The sequence below is a fragment of the Anomaloglossus baeobatrachus genome, chromosome 1 (assembly GCF_048569485.1).
Source record: "Anomaloglossus baeobatrachus isolate aAnoBae1 chromosome 1, aAnoBae1.hap1, whole genome shotgun sequence".
Taxonomy (NCBI): domain Eukaryota; kingdom Metazoa; phylum Chordata; class Amphibia; order Anura; family Aromobatidae; genus Anomaloglossus; species Anomaloglossus baeobatrachus.
The window spans coordinates 172,178,470-172,200,371 of NC_134353.1; the positions used below are offsets into that span (position 1 = coordinate 172,178,470).

At 28.9% G+C, this 21,902-nt stretch overlaps 7 non-coding genes across 7 annotated transcripts; all 7 read left to right on the top strand.

The window, feature by feature from the left end:
* Positions 1–266: 266 nt before the first annotated feature.
* Positions 267–338, top strand: TRNAC-GCA (transfer RNA cysteine (anticodon GCA)). Its single transcript has one exon. It is a non-coding gene; the product is annotated as a tRNA-Cys (tRNA).
* Positions 339–2,293: 1,955 nt separating this feature from the next.
* TRNAC-GCA (transfer RNA cysteine (anticodon GCA)) lies at positions 2,294–2,365 on the top strand. The gene has a single exon. It is a non-coding gene; the product is annotated as a tRNA-Cys (tRNA).
* A 6,007-nt stretch (positions 2,366–8,372) lies between these two features.
* Positions 8,373–8,444, top strand: TRNAC-GCA (transfer RNA cysteine (anticodon GCA)). The gene has a single exon. It is a non-coding gene; the product is annotated as a tRNA-Cys (tRNA).
* Positions 8,445–10,399: 1,955 nt separating this feature from the next.
* TRNAC-GCA (transfer RNA cysteine (anticodon GCA)) lies at positions 10,400–10,471 on the top strand. Its single transcript has one exon. It is a non-coding gene; the product is annotated as a tRNA-Cys (tRNA).
* A 434-nt stretch (positions 10,472–10,905) lies between these two features.
* On the top strand, positions 10,906–10,977 carry TRNAC-GCA (transfer RNA cysteine (anticodon GCA)). Its single transcript has one exon. It is a non-coding gene; the product is annotated as a tRNA-Cys (tRNA).
* Positions 10,978–13,943: 2,966 nt separating this feature from the next.
* On the top strand, positions 13,944–14,015 carry TRNAC-GCA (transfer RNA cysteine (anticodon GCA)). Its single transcript has one exon. It is a non-coding gene; the product is annotated as a tRNA-Cys (tRNA).
* A 4,998-nt stretch (positions 14,016–19,013) lies between these two features.
* On the top strand, positions 19,014–19,085 carry TRNAC-GCA (transfer RNA cysteine (anticodon GCA)). The gene has a single exon. It is a non-coding gene; the product is annotated as a tRNA-Cys (tRNA).
* The last annotated feature ends 2,817 nt before the right edge of the window (positions 19,086–21,902 follow it).

Below are 21,902 nucleotides of genomic sequence, written 5' to 3' on the forward strand. Positions count from 1 at the left end.
AATGGAAAATTCTTTCTTTTAAATAGTGATTAAAAAAATTATGTAAATCGTTTCATTTAATACATCGGACTCTCTAAAACAAAGAGTCATTCTGTGTAATAAAAATTCTTGAGTATTTTGTGTGCTTTATGCAATCATCAAAGCCTTTTTTGAAAGACTAAAGCACATCAGAGTAAAGGAAGTGCACCACAATGTAAAAGTTTTTAAAAATCTTTAAATTTTATGTATCAAAAACAAAAAAACATTATTTATTTTATTAATATGTAGGGGGTATAGCTCAGTGGCAGAGCATTTGACTGCAGATCAAGAGGTCCTTGGTTCAAATCCGAGTGCCCCCTGTAGTATGGTTTTCATAAAAATGTAACAATTTTCACACCTTTTAATAATATCATTTTGACAGCTTATCCATATCAGGCTGAACTTAGCACAAGTTTTATTTAAACGTGACTTATGAAGTAAATTTGCTTTCTTTCTATAAAGTTTAAATAAGAAAATTAAGTAATAAAATGGAAAATTCTTTCTTTTAAATAGTGATTAAAAAAATTATGTAAATCATTTCATTTAATACATCGGACTCTCTAAAACAAAGAGTCATTCTGTGTAATAAAAATTCTTGAGTATTTTGTGTGATTTATGCAATCATCAAAGTCTTTTTTTTGGAAAGACTAAAGCACAACAGAGTAAAGGAAGTGCACCACAATGTAAAAGTTTCTAAAAATCTTTAAATTTTATGTATCAAAAACAAAAAACATTATCTCTTTAATTAATATGTAGGGGGTATAGCTCAGTGGCTGAGCATTTGACTGCAGATCAAGAGGTCCTTGGCTCAAATCCGAGTGCCCCCTGTAGTATGGTTTTCATAAAAATGTAACAATTTTCACACCTTTCAATAATATCATTTAGACAGCTTATCCATATCAGGCTGAACTTAGCACAAGTTTTGTTTAAACGTGACTTATGAAGTAAATTTGCTTTCTTTCTATAAAGTTTAAATAAGAAAATTAAGGAATAAAATGGAAAATTCTTTCTTTTAAATAGTGATTAAAAAAATTATGTAAATCGTTTCATTTAATACATCGGACTCTCTAAAACAAAGAGTCATTCTGTGTAATAAAAATTCTTGAGTATTTTGTGTGCTTTATGCAATCATCAAAGCCTTTTTTGGAAAGACTAAAGCACATCAGAGTAAAGGAAGTGCACCACAATGTAAAAGTTTCTAAAAATCTTCAAATTTTATGTATCAAAAACAAAAAAGCATTACTTCTTTTATTAATATGTAGTGGGTATAGCTCAGTGGCAGAGCATTTGACTGCAGATCAAGAGGTCCTTGGCTCAAATCCGAGTGCCCCCTGTAGTATGGTTTTCATAAAAATGTAACCTTTTTCACACCTTTCAATAATATCATTTAGACAGCTTATCCATATCAGGCTGAACTTAGCACAAGTTTTGTTTAAACGTGACTTATGAAGTAAATTTGCTTTCTTTCTATAAAGTTTAAATAAGAAAATTAAGGAATAAAATGGAAAATTCTTTCTTTGAAATAGTGATTAAAAAAATTATGTAAATCGTTTCATTTAATACATCGGACTCTCTAAAACAAAGAGTCATTCTGTGTAATAAAAATTCTTGAGTATTTTGTTTGATTTATGCAATCATCAAAGTCTTTTTTTTGGAAAGACTAAAGCACATCAGAGTAAAGGAAGTGCACCACAATGTAAAAGTTTCTAAAAATCTTTAAATTTTATGTATCAAAAACAAAAAAACATTATTTCTTTTATTAATATGTAGGGGGTATAGCTCAGTGGCAGAGCATTTGACTGCAGATCAAGAGGTCCTTGGCTCAAATCCAAGATCCCCCTGTAGTATGGTTTTCATAAAAATGTAACCTTTTTCACACCTTTCAATATTATCATTTAGACAGCTTATCCATATCAGGCTGAACTTAGCACAAGTTTTGTTTAAACGTGACTTATGAAGTAAATTTGCTTTCTTTCTATAACGTTTAAATAAGAAAATTAAGGAATAAAATGGAAAATTCTTTCTTTTAAATAGTGATTAAAAAAATTATGTAAATGGTTTCATTTAATACATCGGACTCTCTAAAACAAAGAGTCATTCTGTGTAATAAAAATTCTTGAAAATTTTGTGTGATTTATGCAATCATCAAAGTCTTTTTTGGAAAGACTAAAGCACATCAGACTAAAGGAAGTGCACCACAATGTAAAAGTTTCTAAAAATCTTTAAATTTTATGTATCAAAAACAAAAAAACATTATTTCTTTTATTAATATGTAGGGGGTATAGCTCAGTGGCAGAGCATTTGACTGCAGATCAAGAGGTCCTTGGTTCAAATCCGAGTGCCCCCTGTAGTATGGTTTTCATAAAAATGTAACAATTTTCACACCTTTCAATAATATCATTTAGACAGCTTATCCATATCAGGCTGAACTTAGCACAAGTTTTGTTTAAACGTGACTTATGAAGTAAATTTGCTTTCTTTCTATAAAGTTTAAATAAGAAAATTAAGGAATAAAATGGAAAATTCTTTCTTTTAAATAGTGATTAAAAAAATTATGTAAATCGTTTCATTTAATACATCGGACTCTCTAAAACAAAGAGTCATTCTGTGTAATAAAAATTCTTGAGTATTTTGTGTGATTTATGCAATCATCAAAGTCTTTTTTTTGGAAAGACTAAAGCACATCAGAGTAAAGGAAGTGCACCACAATGTAAAAGTTTCTAAAAATCTTTAATTTTTATGTATCAAAAACAAAAAAACATTATTTCTTTTATTAATATGTATGGGGTATAGCTCAGTGGCAGAGCATTTGACTGCAGATCAAGAGTCTTTGGTTCAAATCCGAGTGCCCCCTGTAGTATGGTTTTCATAAAAATGTAACAATTTTCACACCTTTCAATAATATCATTTAGACAGCTTATCCATATCAGGCTGAACTTAGCACAAGTTTTATTTAAACGTGACTTATGAAGTAAATTTGCTTTCTTTCTATAAAGTTTAAATAAGAAAATTAAGGAATAAAATGGAAAATTCTTTCTTTTAAATAGTGATTAAAAAAATTATGTAAATCGTTTCATTTAATACATCGGACTCTCTAAAACAAAGAGTCATTCTGTGTAATAAAAATTCTTGAGTATTTTGTGTGCTTTATGCAATCATCAAAGCCTTTTTTGGAAAGACTAAAGCACATAAGAGTAAAGGAAGTGCACCACAATGTAAAAGTTTCTAAAAATCTTCAAATTTTATGTATCAAAAACAAAAAAGCATTACTTCTTTTATTAATATGTAGTGGGTATAGCTCAGTGGCAGAGCATTTGACTGCAGATCAAGAGGTCCTTGGCTCAAATCCGAGTGCCCCCTGTAGTATGGTTTTCATAAAAATGTAACCTATTTCACACCTTTCAATAATATCATTTAGACAGCTTATCCATATCAGGCAGAACTTAGCACAAGTTTTGTTTAAACGTGACTTATGAAGTAAATTTGCTTTCTTTCTATAAAGTTTAAATAAGAAAATTAAGGAATAAAATAAAAAATTCTTTCTTTTAAATAGTGATTAAAAAATTATGTAAATCGTTTCATTTAATACATCGGACTCTCTAAAACAAAGAGTCATTCTGTGTAATAAAAATTCTTGAGTATTTTGTTTGATTTATGCAATCATCAAAGTCTTTTTTTTGGAAAGACTAAAGCACATCAGAGTAAAGGAAGTGCACCACAATGTAAAAGTTTCTAAAAATCTTTAAATTTTATGTATCAAAAACAAAAAAACATTATTTCTTTTATTAATATGTAGGGGGTATAGCTCAGTGGCAGAGCATTTGACTGCAGATCAAGAGGTCCTTGGCTCAAATCCAAGTTCCCCCTGTAGTATTGTTTTCATAAAAATGTAACCTTTTTCACACCTTTCAATAATATCATTTAGACAGCTTATCCATATCAGGCTGAACTTAGCACAAGTTTTGTTTAAACGTGACTTATGAAGTAAATTTGCTTTCTTTCTATAACGTTTAAATAAGAAAATTAAGGAATAAAATGGAAAATTCTTTCTTTTAAATAGTGATTAAAAAAATAATGTAAATCGTTTCATTTAATACATCGGACTCTCTAAAACAAAGAGTCATTCTGTGTAATAAAAATTCTTGAGTATTTTGTGTGATTTATGCAATCATCAAAGTCTTTTTTTTGGAAAGACTAAAGCACATCAGAGTAAAGGAAGTGCACCACAATGTAAAAGTTTCTAAAAATCTTTAAATTTTATGTATCAAAAACAAAAAAACATTATTTCTTTTATTAATATGTAGGGGGTATAACTCAGTGGCAGAGCATTTGACTGTAGATCAAGAGGTCCTTGGTTCAAATCCGAGTGCCCCCTGTAGTATGGTTTTCATAAAAATGTAACAATTTTCACACCTTTCAATAATATTATTTAAACAGCTTATCCATTTCAGGCTGAACTAAGCACAAGTTTTATTTAAATGTGACTTATGAAGTAAATTTGCTTTCTTTCTATAAAGTATAAATAAGAAAATTAAGGAATAAAATGGAAAATTCTTTCTTTTAAATAGTGATTAAAAAAATTATGTAAATCGTTTCATTTAATACATCGGACTCTCTAAAACAAAGAGTCATTCTGTGTAATAAAAATTCTTGAGTATTTTGTGGGATTTATGCAATCATCAAAGTCTTTTTTTTGGAAAGACTAAAGCACATCAGAGTAAAGGAAGTGCACCACAATGTAAAAGTTTCTAAAAATCTTTAAATTTTATGTATCAAAAACAAAAAAACATTATTTCTTTTAATATTATGTAGGGGGTAAAGCTCAGTGGCAGAGCATTTGACTGCAGATCAAGAGGTCCTTGGTTCAAATCCGAGTGCCCCCGGTAGTATGGTTTTCATAAAAATGTGACAATTTTCACACCTTTCAATAATATCATTTAGACAGCTTATCCATATCAGGCTGAACTTAGCACAAGTTTTGTTTAAACGTGACTTATGAAGTAAATTTGCTTTCTTTCTATAAAGTTTAAATAAGAAAATTAAGGAATAAAATGGAAAATTCTTTCTTTTAAATAGTGATTAAAAAAATTATGTAAATCGTTTCATTTAATACATCGGACTCTGTAAAACAAAGAGTCATTCTGTGTAATAAAAATTCTTGAGTATTTTGTGTGCTTTATGCAATCATCAAAGTCTTTTTTGGAAAGACTTAAGCACATCAGAGTAAAGGAAGTGCACCACAATGTAAAAGTTTCTAAAAATCTTCAAATTTTATGTATCAAAAACAAAAAAACATTATTTCTTTTATTAATATGTAGGGGGTATAGCTCAGTGGCAGAGCATTTGACTGCAGATCAAGAGGTCTTTGGCTTAAATACAAGTGCGCCCTGTAGCATGGTTTTCATAAAAATGTAACCTTTTTCACACTTTTCAATAATATCATTTAGACAGCTTATCTATATCAGGCTGAACTTAGCAAAAGTTTTGTTTAAACGTGACTTATGAAGTAAATTTGCTTTCTTTCTATAAAGTTTAAATAAGAAAATTAAGGAATAAAATGGAAAATTCTTTCTTTTAAATAGTGATTAAAAAAATTATGTAAATCGTTTCATTTAATACATCGGACTCTCTAAAACAAAGAGTCATTCTGTGTAATAAAAATTCTTGAGTATTTTGTGTGATTTATGCAATCATCAAAGTCTTTTTTTTGGAAAGACTAAATCACATCAGAGTAAAGGAAGTGCACCACAATGTAAAAGTTTCTAAAAATCTTTAATTTTTATGTATCAAAAACAGAAAAACATTATTTCTTTTATTAATATGTAGGGGGTATAGCTCAGTGGCAGAGCATTTGACTGCAGATCAAGAGTCTTCGGTTCAAATCCGAGTGCCCCCTGTAGTATGGTTTTCATAAAAATGTAACAATTTTCACACCTTTCAATAATATCATTTAGACAGCTTATCCATATCAGGCTGAACTTAGCACAAGTTTTATTTAAACGTGACTTATGAAGTAAATTTTCTTTCTTTCTATAAAGTTTAAATAAGAAAATTAAGGAATAAAATGGAAAATTCTTTCTTTTAAATAGTGATTAAAAAAATTATGTAAATCATTTCATTTAATACATCGGACTCTCTAAAACAAAGAGTCATTCTGTGTAATAAAAATTCTTGAGTATTTTGTGTGCTTTATGCAATCATCAAAGCCTTTTTTGAAAGACTAAAGCACATCAGAGTAAAGGAAGTGCACCACAATGTAAAAGTTTTTAAAAATCTTTAAATTTTATGTATCAAAAACAAAAAAACATTATTTATTTTATTAATATGTAGGGGGTATAGCTAAGTGGCAGAGCATTTGACTGCAGATCAAGAGGTCCTTGGTTCAAATCCGAGTGCCCCCTGTAGTATGGTTTTCATAAAAATGTAACAATTTTCACACCTTTTAATAATATCATTTTGACAGCTTATCCATATCAGGCTGAACTTAGCACAAGTTTTATTTAAACGTGACTTATGAAGTAAATTTGCTTTCTTTCTATAAAGTTTAAATAAGAAAATTAAGTAATAAAATGGAAAATTCTTTCTTTTAAATAGTGATTAAAAAAATTATGTAAATCGTTTCTTTTAATACATCGGACTCTCTAAAACAAAGAGTCATTCTGTGTAATAAAAATTCTTGAGTATTTTGTGTGATTTATGCAATCATCAAAGTCTTTTTTTTGGAAAGACTAAAGCACAACAGAGTAAAGGAAGTGCACCACAATGTAAAAGTTTCTAAAAATCTTTAAATTTTATGTATCAAAAACAAAAAACATTATCTCTTTGATTAATATGTAGGGGGTATAGCTCAGTGGCTGAGCATTTGACTGCAGATCAAGAGGTCCTTGGCTCAAATCCGAGTGCCCCCTGTAGTATGGTTTTCATAAAAATGTAACAATTTTCACACCTTTCAATAATATCATTTAGACAGCTTATCCATATCAGGCTGAACTTAGCACAAGTTTTGTTTAAACGTGACTTATGAAGTAAATTTGCTTTCTTTCTATAAAGTTTAAATAAGAAAATTAAGGAATAAAATGGAAAATTCTTTCTTTTAAATAGTGATTAAAAAAATTATGTAAATCGTTTCATTTAATACATCGGACTCTCTAAAACAAAGAGTCATTCTGTGTAATAAAAATTCTTGAGTATTTTGTGTGCTTTATGCAATCATCAAAGCCTTTTTTGGAAAGACTAAAGCACATCAGAGTAAAGGAAGTGCACCACAATGTAAAAGTTTCTAAAAATCTTCAAATTTTATGTATCAAAAACAAAAAAGCATTACTTCTTTTATTAACATGTAGTGGGTATAGCTCAGTGGCAGAGCATTTGACTGCAGATCAAGAGGTCCTTGGCTCAAATCCGAGTGCCCCCTGTAGTATGGTTTTCATAAAAATGTAACCTTTTTCACACCTTTCAATAATATCATTTAGACAGCTTATCCATATCAGGCTGAACTTAGCACAAGTTTTGTTTAAACGTGACTTATGAAGTAAATTTGCTTTCTTTCTATAAAGTTTAAATAAGAAAATTAAGGAATAAAATGGAAAATTCTTTCTTTGAAATAGTGATTAAAAAAATTATGTAAATCATTTCATTTAATACATCGGACTCTCTAAAACAAAGAGTCATTCTGTGTAATAAAAATTCTTGAGTATTTTGTTTGATTTATGCAATCATCAAAGTCTTTTTTTTGGAAAGACTAAAGCACATCAGAGTAAAGGAAGTGCACCACAATGTAAAAGTTTCTAAAAATCTTTAATTTTTATGTATCAAAAACAGAAAAACATTATTTCTTTTATTAATATGTAGGGGGTATAGCTCAGTGGCAGAGCATTTGACTGCAGATCAAGAGTCTTCGGTTCAAAGCCGAGTGCCCCCTGTAGTATGGTTTTCATAAAAATGTAACAATTTTCACACCTTTCAATAATATCATTTAGACAGCTTATCCATATCAGGCTGAACTTAGCACAAGTTTTATTTAAACGTGACTTATGAAGTAAATTTTCTTTCTTTCTATAAAGTTTAAATAAGAAAATTAAGGAATAAAATGGAAAATTCTTTCTTTTAAATAGTGATTAAAAAAATTATGTAAATCGTTTCATTTAATACATCGGACTCTCTAAAACAAAGAGTCATTCTGTGTAATAAAAATTCTTGAGTATTTTGTGTGCTTTATGCAATCATCAAAGCCTTTTTTGAAAGACTAAAGCACATCAGAGTAAAGGAAGTGCACCACAATGTAAAAGTTTTTAAAAATCTTTAAATTTTATGTATCAAAAACAAAAAAACATTATTTATTTTATTAATATGTAGGGGGTATAGCTCAGTGGCAGAGCATTTGACTGCAGATCAAGAGGTCCTTGGTTCAAATCCGAGTGCCCCCTGTAGTATGGTTTTCATAAAAATGTAACAATTTTCACACCTTTTAATAATATCATTTTGACAGCTTATCCATATCAGGCTGAACTTAGCACAAGTTTTATTTAAACGTGACTTATGAAGTAAATTTGCTTTCTTTCTATAAAGTTTAAATAAGAAAATTATGTAATAAAATGGAAAATTCTTTCTTTTAAATAGTGATTAAAAAAATTATGTAAATCGTTTCATTTAATACATCGGACTCTCTAAAACAAAGAGTCATTCTGTGTAATAAAAATTCTTGAGTATTTTGTGTGATTTATGCAATCATCAAAGTCTTTTTTTTGGAAAGACTAAAGCACAACAGAGTAAAGGAAGTGCACCACAATGTAAAAGTTTCTAAAAATCTTTAAATTTTATGTATCAAAAACAAAAAACATTATCTCTTTGATTAATATGTAGGGGGTATAGCTCAGTGGCTGAGCATTTGACTGCAGATCAAGAGGTCCTTGGCTCAAATCCGAGTGCCCCCTGTAGTATGGTTTTCATAAAAATGTAACAATTTTCACACCTTTCAATAATATCATTTAGACAGCTTATCCATATCAGGCTGAACTTAGCACAAGTTTTGTTTAAACGTGACTTATGAAGTAAATTTGCTTTCTTTCTATAAAGTTTAAATAAGAAAATTAAGGAATAAAATGGAAAATTCTTTCTTTTAAATAGTGATTAAAAAAATTATGTAAATCGTTTCATTTAATACATCGGACTCTCTAAAACAAAGAGTCATTCTGTGTAATAAAAATTCTTGAGTATTTTGTGTGCTTTATGCAATCATCAAAGCCTTTTTTGGAAAGACTAAAGCACATCAGAGTAAAGGAAGTGCACCACAATGTAAAAGTTTCTAAAAATCTTCAAATTTTATGTATCAAAAACAAAAAAGCATTACTTCTTTTATTAATATGTAGTGGGTATAGCTCAGTGGCAGAGCATTTGACTGCAGATCAAGAGGTCCTTGGCTCAAATCCGAGTGCCCCCTGTAGTATGGTTTTCATAAAAATGTAACCTTTTTCACACCTTTCAATAATATCATTTAGACAGCTTATCCATATCAGGCTGAACTTAGCACAAGTTTTGTTTAAACGTGACTTATGAAGTAAATTTGCTTTCTTTCTATAAAGTTTAAATAAGAAAATTAAGGAATAAAATGGAAAATTCTTTCTTTGAAATAGTGATTAAAAAAATTATGTAAATCGTTTCATTTAATACATCGGACTCTCTAAAACAAAGAGTCATTCTGTGTAATAAAAATTCTTGAGTATTTTGTTTGATTTATGCAATCATCAAAGTCTTTTTTTTGGAAAGACTAAAGCACATCAGAGTAAAGGAAGTGCACCACAATGTAAAAGTTTCTAAAAATCTTTAAATTTTATGTATCAAAAACAAAAAAACATTATTTCTTTTATTAATATGTAGGGGGTATAGCTCAGTGGCAGAGCATTTGACTGCAGATCAAGAGGTCCTTGGCTCAAATCCAAGATCCCCCTGTAGTATGGTTTTCATAAAAATGTAACCTTTTTCACACCTTTCAATAATATCATTTAGACAGCTTATCCATATCAGGCTGAACTTAGCACAAGTTTTGTTTAAACGTGACTTATGAAGTAAATTTGCTTTCTTTCTATAACGTTTAAATAAGAAAATTAAGGAATAAAATGGAAAATTCTTTCTTTTAAATAGTGATTAAAAAAATTATGTAAATCGTTTCATTTAATACATCGGACTCTCTAAAACAAAGAGTCATTCTGTGTAATAAAAATTCTTGAAAATTTTGTGTGATTTATGCAATCATCAAAGTCTTTTTTGGAAAGACTAAAGCACATCAGACTAAAGGAAGTGCACCACAATGTAAAAGTTTCTAAAAATCTTTAAATTTTATGTATCAAAAACAAAAAAACATTATTTCTTTTATTATTATGTAGGGGGTATAGCTCAGTGGCAGAGCATTTGACTGCAGATCAAGAGGTCCTTGGTTCAAATCCGAGTGCCCCCTGTAGTATGGTTTTCATAAAAATGTAACAATTTTCACACCTTTCAATAATATCATTTAGACAGCTTATCCATATCAGGCTGAACTTAGCACAAGTTTTATTTAAACGTGACTTATGAAGTAAATTTGCTTTCTTTCTATAAAGTTTAAATAAGAAAATTAAGGAATAAAATGGAAAATTCTTTCTTTTAAATAGTGATTAAAAAAATTATGTAAATCGTTTCATTTAATACATCGGACTCTCTAAAACAAAGAGTCATTCTGTGTAATAAAAATTCTTGAAAATTTTGTGTGATTTATGCAATCATCAAAGTCTTTTTTGGAAAGACTAAAGCACATCAGACTAAAGGAAGTGCACCACAATGTAAAAGTTTCTAAAAATCTTTAAATTTTATGTATCAAAAACAAAAAAACATTATTTCTTTTATTATTATGTAGGGGGTATAGCTCAGTGGCAGAGCATTTGACTGCAGATCAAGAGGTCCTTGGTTCAAATCCAAGTGCCCCCTGTAGTATGGTTTTCATAAAAATGTAACAATTTTCACACCTTTCAATAATATCATTTAGACAGCTTATCCATATCAGGCTGAACTTAGCACAAGTTTTGTTTAAACGTGACTTATGAAGTAAATTTGCTTTCTTTCTATAAAGTTTAAATAAGAAAATTAAGGAATAAAATGGAAAATTCTTTCTTTTAAATAGTGATTAAAAAAATTATGTAAATCGTTTCATTTAATACATCGGACTCTCTAAAACAAAGAGTCATTCTGTGTAATAAAAATTCTTGAGTATTTTGTGTGATTTATGCAATCATCAAAGTCTTTTTTTTGGAAAGACTAAAGCACATCAGAGTAAAGGAAGTGCACCACAATGTAAAAGTTTCTAAAAATCTTTAATTTTTATGTATCAAAAACAAAAAAACATTATTTCTTTTATTATAAGTATGGGGTATAGCTCAGTGGCAGAGCATTTGACTGCAGATCAAGAGTCTTTGGTTCAAATCCGAGTGCCCCCTGTAGTATGGTTTTCATAAAAATGTAACAATTTTCACACCTTTCAATAATATCATTTAGACAGCTTATCCATATCAGGCTGAACTTAGCACAAGTTTTATTTAAACGTGACTTATGAAGTAAATTTGCTTTCTTTCTATAAAGTTTAAATAAGAAAATTAAGGAATAAAATGGAAAATTCTTTCTTTTAAATAGTGATTAAAAAAATTATGTAAATCGTTTCATTTAATACATCGGACTCTCTAAAACAAAGAGTCATTCTGTGTAATAAAAATTCTTGAAAATTTTGTGTGATTTATGCAATCATCAAAGTCTTTTTTGGAAAGACTAAAGCACATCAGACTAAAGGAAGTGCACCACAATGTAAAAGTTTCTAAAAATCTTTAAATTTTATGTATCAAAAACAAAAAACATTATTTCTTTTATTATTATGTAGGGGGTATAGCTCAGTGGCAGAGCATTTGACTGCAGATCAAGAGGTCCTTTGTTCAAATCCGAGTGCCCCCTGTAGTATGGTTTTCATAAAAATGTAACAATTTTCACACCTTTCAATAATATCATTTAGACAGCTTATCCATATCAGGCTGAACTTAGCACAAGTTTTGTTTAAACGGGACTTATGAAGTAAATTTGCTTTCTTTCTATAAAGTTTAAATAAGAAAATTAAGGAATAAAATGGAAAATTCTTTCTTTTAAATAGTGATTAAAAAAATTATGTAAATCGTTTCATTTAATACATCGGACTCTCTAAAACAAAGAGTCATTCTGTGTAATAAAAATTCTTGAGTATTTTGTGTGATTTATGCAATCATCAAAGTCTTTTTTTTGGAAAGACTAAAGCACATCAGAGTAAAGGAAGTGCACCACAATGTAAAAGTTTCTAAAAATCTTTAATTTTTATGTATCAAAAACAAAAAAACATTATTTCTTTTATTAATATGTATGGGGTATAGCTCAGTGGCAGAGCATTTGACTGCAGATCAAGAGTCTTTGGTTCAAATCCGAGTGCCCCCTGTAGTATGGTTTTCATAAAAATGTAACAATTTTCACACCTTTCAATAATATCATTTAGACAGCTTATCCATATCAGGCTGAACTTAGCACAAGTTTTATTTAAACGTGACTTATGAAGTAAATTTGCTTTCTTTCTATAAAGTTTAAATAAGAAAATTAAGGAATAAAATGGAAAATTCTTTCTTTTAAATAGTGATTAAAAAAATTATGTAAATCGTTTCATTTAATACATCGGACTCTCTAAAACAAAGAGTCATTCTGTGTAATAAAAATTCTTGAGTATTTTGTGTGCTTTATGCAATCATCAAAGCCTTTTTTGGAAAGACTAAAGCACATCAGAGTAAAGGAAGTGCACCACAATGTAAAAGTTTCTAAAAATCTTCAAATTTTATGTATCAAAAACAAAAAAGCATTACTTCTTTTATTAATATGTAGTGGGTATAGCTCAGTGGCAGAGCATTTGACTGCAGATCAAGAGGTCCTTGGCTCAAATCCGAGTGCCCCCTGTAGTATGGTTTTCATAAAAATGTAACCTTTTTCACACCTTTCAATAATATCATTTAGACAGCTTATCCATATCAGGCAGAACTTAGCACAAGTTTTGTTTAAACGTGACTTATGAAGTAAATTTGCTTTCTTTCTATAAAGTTTAAATAAGAAAATTAAGGAATAAAATAAAAAATTCTTTCTTTTAAATAGTGATTAAAAAAATTATGTAAATCGTTTCATTTAATACATCGGACTCTCTAAAACAAAGAGTCATTCTGTGTAATAAAAATTCTTGAGTATTTTGTTTGATTTATGCAATCATCAAAGTCTTTTTTTTGGAAAGACTAAAGCACATCAGAGTAAAGGAAGTGCACCACAATGTAAAAGTTTCTAAAAATCTTTAAATTTTATGTATCAAAAACAAAAAAACATTATTTCTTTTATTAATATGTAGGGGGTATAGCTCAGTGGCAGAGCATTTGACTGCAGATCAAGAGGTCCTTGGCTCAAATCCAAGTTCCCCCTGTAGTATGATTTTCATAAAAATGTAACCTTTTTCACACCTTTCAATAATATCATTTAGACAGCTTATCCATATCAGGCTGAACTTAGCACAAGTTTTGTTTAAACGTGACTTATGAAGTAAATTTGCTTTCTTTCTATAACGTTTAAATAAGAAAATTAAGGAATAAAATGGAAAATTCTTTCTTTTAAATAGTGATTAAAAAAATTATGTAAATCGTTTCATTTAATACATCGGACTCTCTAAAACAAAGAGTCATTCTGTGTAATAAAAATTCTTGAAAATTTTGTGTGATTTATGAAATCATCAAAGTCTTTTTTGGAAAGACTAAAGCACATCAGACTAAAGGAAGTGCACCACAATGTAAAAGTTTCTAAAAATCTTTAAATTTTATGTATCAAAAACAAAAAAACATTATTTCTTTTATTATTATGTAGGGGGTATAGCTCAGTGGCAGAGCATTTGACTGCAGATCAAGAGGTCCTTGGTTCAAATCCGAGTGCCCCCTGTAGTATGGTTTTCATAAAAATGTAACAATTTTCACACCTTTCAATAATATCATTTAGACAGCTTATCCATATCAGGCTGAACTTAGCACAAGTTTTATTTAAACGTGACTTATGAAGTAAATTTGCTTTCTTTCTATAAAGTTTAAATAAGAAAATTAAGGAATAAAATGGAAAATTCTTTCTTTTAAATAGTGATTAAAAAAATTATGTAAATCGTTTCATTTAATACATCGGACTCTCTAAAACAAAGAGTCATTCTGTGTAATAAAAATTCTTGAAAATTTTGTGTGATTTATGCAATCATCAAAGTCTTTTTTGGAAAGACTAAAGCACATCAGACTAAAGGAAGTGCACCACAATGTAAAAGTTATTAAAAATCTTCAAATTTTATGTATCAAAAACAAAAAAACATTATTTCTTTTATAAATATGTAGGGGGTATAGCTCAGTGGCAGATCATTTGACTGCAGATCAAGAGGTCCTTGGATCAAATCCGAGTGCCCCCTGTAGTATGGTTTTCATAAAAATGTAAGAATTTTCCCACCTTTCAATAATATCATTTAGACAGCTTATCCATTTCAGGCTGAACTTAGCACAAGTTTTATTTAAACGTGACTCATGAAGTAAATTTGCTTTCTTTCTATAAAGTTTAAATAAGAAAATTAAGGAATAAAATGGAAAATTCTTTCTTTTAAATAGTGATTAAAAAAATTATGTAAATCGTTTCATTTAATACATCGGACTCTCTAAAACAAAGAGTCATTCTGTGTAATAAAAATTCTTGAGTATTTTGTGTGCTTTATGCAATCATCAAAGTCTTTTTTGGAAAGACTAAAGCACATCAGACTAAAGGAAGTGCACCACAATGTAAAAGTTTCTAAAAATCTTCAAATTTTATGTATCAAAAACAAAAAAACATTATTTCTTTTATTAATATGTAGGGGGTATAGCTCAGTGGCAGAGCATTTGACTGCAGATCAAGAGGTCCTTGGCTCAAATCCAAATGCCCCCTGTAGTATGGTTTTCATAAAAATGTAACCTTTTTCACACCTTTCAATAATATCATTTAGACAGCTTATCTATATCAGGCTGAACTTAGCACAAGTTTTGTTTAAACGTGACTTATGAAGTAAATTTGCTTTCTTTCTATAAAGTTTAAATAAGAAAATTAAGGAATAAAATGGAAAATTCTTTCTTTTAAATAGTGATTAAAAAAATTATGTAAATCGTTTCATTTAATACATCGGACTCTCTAAAACAAAGAGTCATTCTGTGTAATAAAAATTCTTGAGTATTTTGTGTGATTTATGCAATCATCAAAGTCTTTTTTTTGGAAAGACTAAAGCACATCAGAGTAAAGGAAGTGCACCACAATGTAAAAGTTTCTAAAAATCTTTAAATTTTATGTATCAAAAACAAAAAAACATTATTTCTTTTATTAATATGTAGGGGGTATAACTCAGTGGCAGAGCATTTGACTGCAGATCAAGAGGTCCTTGGTTCAAATCCGAGTGCCCCCTGTAGTATGGTTTTCATAAAAATGTAACAATTTTCACACCTTTCAATAATATCATTTAAACAGCTTATCCATTTCAGGCTGAACTTAGCACAAGTTTTATTTAAATGTGACTTATGAAGTAAATTTGCTTTCTTTCTATAAAGTATAAATAAGAAAATTAAGGAATAAAATGGAAAACTCTTTCTTTTAAATAGTGATTAAAAAAATTATGTAAATCGTTTCATTTAATACATCGGACTCTCTAAAACAAAGAGTCATTCTGTGTAATAAAAACTCTTGAGTATTTTGTGGGATTTATGCAATCATCAAAGTCTTTTTTTTGGAAAGACTAAAGCACATCAGAGTAAAGGAAGTGCACCACAATGTAAAAGTTTCTAAAAATCTTTAAATTTTATGTATCAAAAACAAAAAAACATTATTTCTTTTAATATTATGTAGGGGGTAAAGCTCAGTGGCAGAGCATTTGACTGCAGATCAAGAGGTCCTTGGTTCAAATCCGAGTGCCCCCGGTAGTATGGTTTTCATAAAAATGTAACAATTTTCACACCTTTCAATAATATCATTTAGACAGCTTATTCATATCAGGCTGAACTTAGCACAAGTTTTATTTAAACGTGACTTATGAAGTAAATTTGCTTTCTTTCTATAAAGTTTAAATAAGAAAATTAAGGAATAAAATTGAAAATTCTTTCTTTTAAATAGTGATTAAAAAAATTATGTAAATCGTTTCATTTAATACATCGGACTCTCTAAAACAAAGAGTCATTCTGTGTAATAAAAATTCTTGAGTATTTTGTGTGCTTTATGCAATCATCAAAGTCTTTTTTGGAAAGACTAAAGCACATCAGAGTAAAGGAAGTGCACCACAATGTAAAAGTTTCTAAAAATCTTCAAATTTTATGTATCAAAAACAAAAAAACATTATTTCTTTTATTAATATGTAGGGGGTATAGCTCAGTGGCAAAGCATTTGACTGCAGATCAAGAGGTCTTTGGCTTAAATACAAGTGCGCCCTGTAGCATGGTTTTCATAAAAATGTAACCTTTTTCACACCTTTCAATAATATCATTTAGACAGCTTATCCATATCAGGCTGAACTTAGCAAAAGTTTTGTTTAAACGTGACTTATGAAGTAAATTTGCTTTCTTTCTATAATGTTTAAATAAGAAAATTAAGGAAGAAAATGGAAAATTCTTTCTTTTAAATAGTGATTAAAAAAATTATGTAAATCGTTTCATTTAATAGATCGGACTCTCTAAAACAAAGAGTCATTCTGTGTAATAAAATTTTTTGAGTATTTTGTGTGATTTATGCAATCATCAAAGTCTTTTTTTGGAAAGACTAAAGCACATCAGAGTAAAGGAAGTGCACCACAATGTAAAAGTTTCTAAAAATCTTCAAATTTTATGTATCAAAAACATAAAAACATTATTTCTTTCATTAATATGTAGGGGGTTTAGCTCAGTGGCAGAGCATTTGACTGCAGATCAAGAGGTCCTTGGCTCAAATCCATGTGCCCCCTGTAGTATGGTTTTCATAAAAATGTAACAATTTTCACACCTTTCAATAATATTATTTAGACAGCTTATCCATATCAGGCTGAACTTAGCACAAGTTTTATTTAAACGTGACTTATGAAGTAAATTTGCTTTCTTTCTATAAAGTTTAAATAAGAAAATTAAGGAATAAAATGGAAAATTCTTTCTTTTAAATAGTGATTAAAAAAATTATGTAAATCGTTTCATTTAATACATCGGACTCTCTAAAACAAAGAGTCATTCTGTGTAATAAAAATTCTTGAAAATTTTGTGTGATTTATGCAATCATCAAAGTCTTTTTTGGAAAGACTAAAGCACATCAGACTAAAGGAAGTGCAGCACAATGTAAAAGTTTCTAAAAATCTTCAAATTTTATGTATCAAAAACAAAAAAACATTATTTCTTTTATTAATATGTAGGGGATATAGCTCAGTGGCAGAGCATTTGACTGCAGATCAAGAGGTCCTTGGCTCAAATCCGAGTGCCCCCTGTAGTATGGTTTTCATAAAAATGTAACCTTTTTCACACCTTTCAATAATATCATTTAGACAGCTTATCCATATCAGGCTGAACTTAGCACAAGTTTTGTTTAAACGTGACTTATGAAGTAAATTTGCTTTCTTTCTATAAAGTTTAAATAAGAAAATTAAGGAATCAAATGGAAAATTCTTTCTTTTAAATAGTGATTAAAAAAATTATGTAAATCGTTTCATTTAATACATCGGACTCTCTAAAACAAAGAGTCATTCTGTGTAATAAAAATTCTTGAGTATTTTGTGTGATTTATGCAATCATCAAAGTCTTTTTTGGAAAGACTAAAGCACATCAGACTAAAGGAAGTGCACCACAATGTAAAAGTTTCTAAAAATCTTCAAATTTTATGTATCAAAAACAAAAAAACATTATTTCTTTTATTAATATGTAGGGGGTATAGCTCAGTGGCAGAGCATTTGACTGCAGATCAAGAGGTCCTTGCATCAAATCCGAGTGCCCCCTGTAGTATGGTTTTCATAAAAATGTAACAATTTTCCCACCTTTCAATAATATCATTTAGACAGCTTATCCATTTCAGGCTGAACTTAGCACAAGTTTTATTTAAACGTGACTTATGAAGTAAATTTGCTTTCTTTCTATAAAGTTTAAATAAGAAAATTAAGGAATAAAATGGAAAATTCTTTCTTTTAAATAGTGATTAAAAAAATTATGTAAATCGTTTCATTTAATACATCGGACTCTCTAAAACAAAGAGTCATTCAGTGTAATAAAAATTCTTGAGTATTTTGTGGGATTTATGCAATCATCAAAGTCTTTTTTTTAGAAAGACTAAATCACATCAGAGTAAAGGAAGTGCACCACAATGTAAAAGTTTCTAAAAATCTTTAAATTTTATGTATCAAAAACAAAAAAACATTATTTCTTTTATTAATATGTAGGGGGTATAGCTCAGTGGCAGAGCATTTGACTGCAGATCAAGAGGTCCTTGGCTCAAATCCGAGTGCCCCCCGGTAGTATGGTTTCCATAAAAATGTAATCTTTTTCACACCTTTCAATAATATCATTTAGACAGCTTATCCATATCAGGCTGAACTTAGCACAAGTTTTATTTAAACGTGACTTATGAAGTAAATTTGCTTTCTTTCTATAAAGTTTAAATAAGAAAATTAAGGAATAAAATGGAAAATTCTTTGTTTTAAATAGTGATTAAAAAAATTATGTAAATCATTTCATTTAATACATCGGACTCTCTAAAACAAAGAGTCATTCTGTGTAATAAAAATTCTTGAGTATTTTGTGGGATTTATACAATCATCAAAGTCTTTTTTTTGGAAAGACTAAAGCACATCAGAGTAAAGGAAGTGCACCACAATGTAAAAGATTCTAAAAATCTTCAAATTTTATGTATCAAAAACAAAAAAACATTATTTCTTTTATTATTATGTAGGGGGTATAGCTCAGTGGCAGAGCATTTGACTGCAGATCAAGAGGTCCTTGGTTCAAATCCGAGTTCCCCCGGTAGTATGGTTTTCATAAAAATGTAACAATTTTCACACCTTTCAATAATATCATTTAGACAGCTTATCCATATCAGGCTGAACTTAGCACAAGTTTTGTTTAAACGTGACTTATGAAGTAAATTTGCTTTCTTTCTATAAATTTTAAATAAGAAAATTAAGGAATAAAATGGAAAATTCTTTCTTTTAAATAGTGATTAAAAAAATTATGTAAATCGTTTCATTTAATACATCGGACTCTCTAAAACAAAGAGTCATTCTGTGTAATAAAAATTCTTGAGTATTTTGTGTGCTTTATGCAATCATCAAAGTCTTTTTTAAAAAGACTAAAGCACATCAGAGTAAAGAAAGTGCACCACAATGTAAAAGTTTCTAAAAATCTTCAAATTTTATGTATCAAAAACAAAAAAACATTATTTCTTTTATTAATATGTAGGGGGTATAGCTCAGTGGCAGAGCATTGGACTGCAGATCAAGAGGTCCTTGGCTTAAATACAAGTGCGCCCTGTAGTATGGTTTTCATAGAAATGTAACAATTTTCACACCTTTCAATAATATCATTTAGACAGCTTATCCATATCAGGCTGAACTTAGCACAAGTTTTGTTTAAACGTGACTTATGAAGTAAATTTGCTTTCTTTCTATAAAGTTTAAATAAGAAAATTAAGGAATAAAATGGAAAATTCTTTCTTTTAAATAGTGATTAAAAAAATTATGTAAATCGTTTCATTTAATACTTCGGACTCTCTAAAACAAAGAGTCATTCTGTGTAATAAAAATTCTTGAGTATTTTGTGTGATTTATGCAATCATGAAAGTCTTTTTTTTGGAAAGACTAAAGCACATCAGAGTAAAGGAAGTGCACCACAATGTAAAAGTTTCTAAAAATCTTTAAATTTTATGTATCAAAAACAAAAAAACATTATTTCTTTCATTAATGTGTAGGGGGTATAGCTCAGTGGCAGAGCATTTGACTGCAGAACAAGAGGTCCTTGGTTCAAATCCGAGTGCCCCATATAGTATGGTTTTCATAAAAATGTAACAATTTTCACACCTTTCAATAATATCATTTAGACAGCTTATCCATATCAGGCTGAACTTAGCACAAGTTTTGTTTAAACGTGACTTATGAAGTAAATTTGCTTTCTTTCTATAAATTTTAAATAAGAAAATTAAGGAATAAAATGGAAAATTCTTTCTTTTAAATAGTGATTAAAAAAATTATGTAAATCGTTTCATTTAATACATCGGACTCTCTAAAACAAAGAGTCATTCTGTGTAATAAAAATTCTTGAGTATTTTGTGTGCTTTATGCAATCATCAAAGTCTTTTTTAAAAAGACTAAAGCACATCAGAGTAAAGGAAGTGCACCACAATGTAAAAGTTTCTAAAAATCTTCAAATTTTATGTATCAAAAACAAAAAAACATTATTTCTTTTATTAATATGTAGGGGGTATAGCTCAGTGGCAGAGCATTGGACTGCAGATCAAGAGGTCCTTGGCTTAAATACAAGTGCGCCCTGTAGTATGGTTTTCATAGAAATGTAACAATTTTCACACCTTTCAATAATATCATTTAGACAGCTTATCCATATCAGGCTGAACTTAGCACAAGTTTTGTTTAAACGTGACTTATGAAGTAAATTTGCTTTCTTTCTATAAAGTTTAAATAAGAAAATTAAGAAATAAAATGGAAAATTCTTTCTTTTAAATAGTGATTAAAAAAATTATGTAAATCGTTTCATTTAATACTTCGGACTCTCTAAAACAAAGAGTCATTCTGTGTAATAAAAATTCTTGAGTATTTTGTGTGATTTATGCAATCATGAAAGTCTTTTTTTTGGAAAGACTAAAGCACATCAGAGTAAAGGAAGTGCACCACAATGTAAAAGTTTCTAAAAATCTTTAAATTTTATGTATCAAAAACAAAAAAACATTATTTCTTTCATTAATGTGTAGGGGGTATAACTCAGTGGCAGAGCATTTGACTGCAGAACAAGAGGTCCTTGGTTCAAATCCGAGTGCCCCATATAGTATGGTTTTCATAAAAATGTAACAATTTTCACACCTTTCAATAATATAATTTAGACAGCTTATCCATATCAGGCTGAACTTAGCACAAGTTTTATTTAAACGTGACTTATGAAGTAAATTTGCTTTCTTTCTATAAAGTTTAAATAAGAAAATTAAGGAATAAAATGGAAAATTCTTTCTTTTAAATAGTGATTAAAAAATTATGTAAATCGTTTCATTTAATACATCGGACTCTCTAAAACAAAGAGTCATTCTGTGTAATAAAAATTCTTGAGTATTTTGTGTGCTTTATGCAATTATCAAAGTCTTTTTTGGAAAGACTAAAGCACATCAGAGTAAAGGAAGTGCACCACAATGTAAAAGTTTCTAAAAATCTTCAAATTTTATGTATCAAAAACATAAAAACATTATTTCTTTCATTAATATGTAGGGGGTATAGCTCAGTGGCAGAGCATTTGACTGCAGATCAAGAGGTCCTTGGCTCAAATCAAAGTACCCCCTGTAGTATGGTTTTCATAAAAATGTAACAATTTTCACACCTTTCAATAATATCATTTAGACAGCTTATCCATATCAGGCTGAACTTAGCACAAGTTTTATTTAAACGTGACTTATGAAGTAAATTTGCTTTCTTTCTATAAAGTTTAAATAAGAAAATTAAGGAATAAAATGGAAAATTCTTTCTTTAAAATAGTGATTAAAAAAATTATGTAAATCGTTTCATTTAATACATCGGACTCTCTAAAACAAAGAGTCATTCTGTGTAATAAAAATTCTTGAGTATT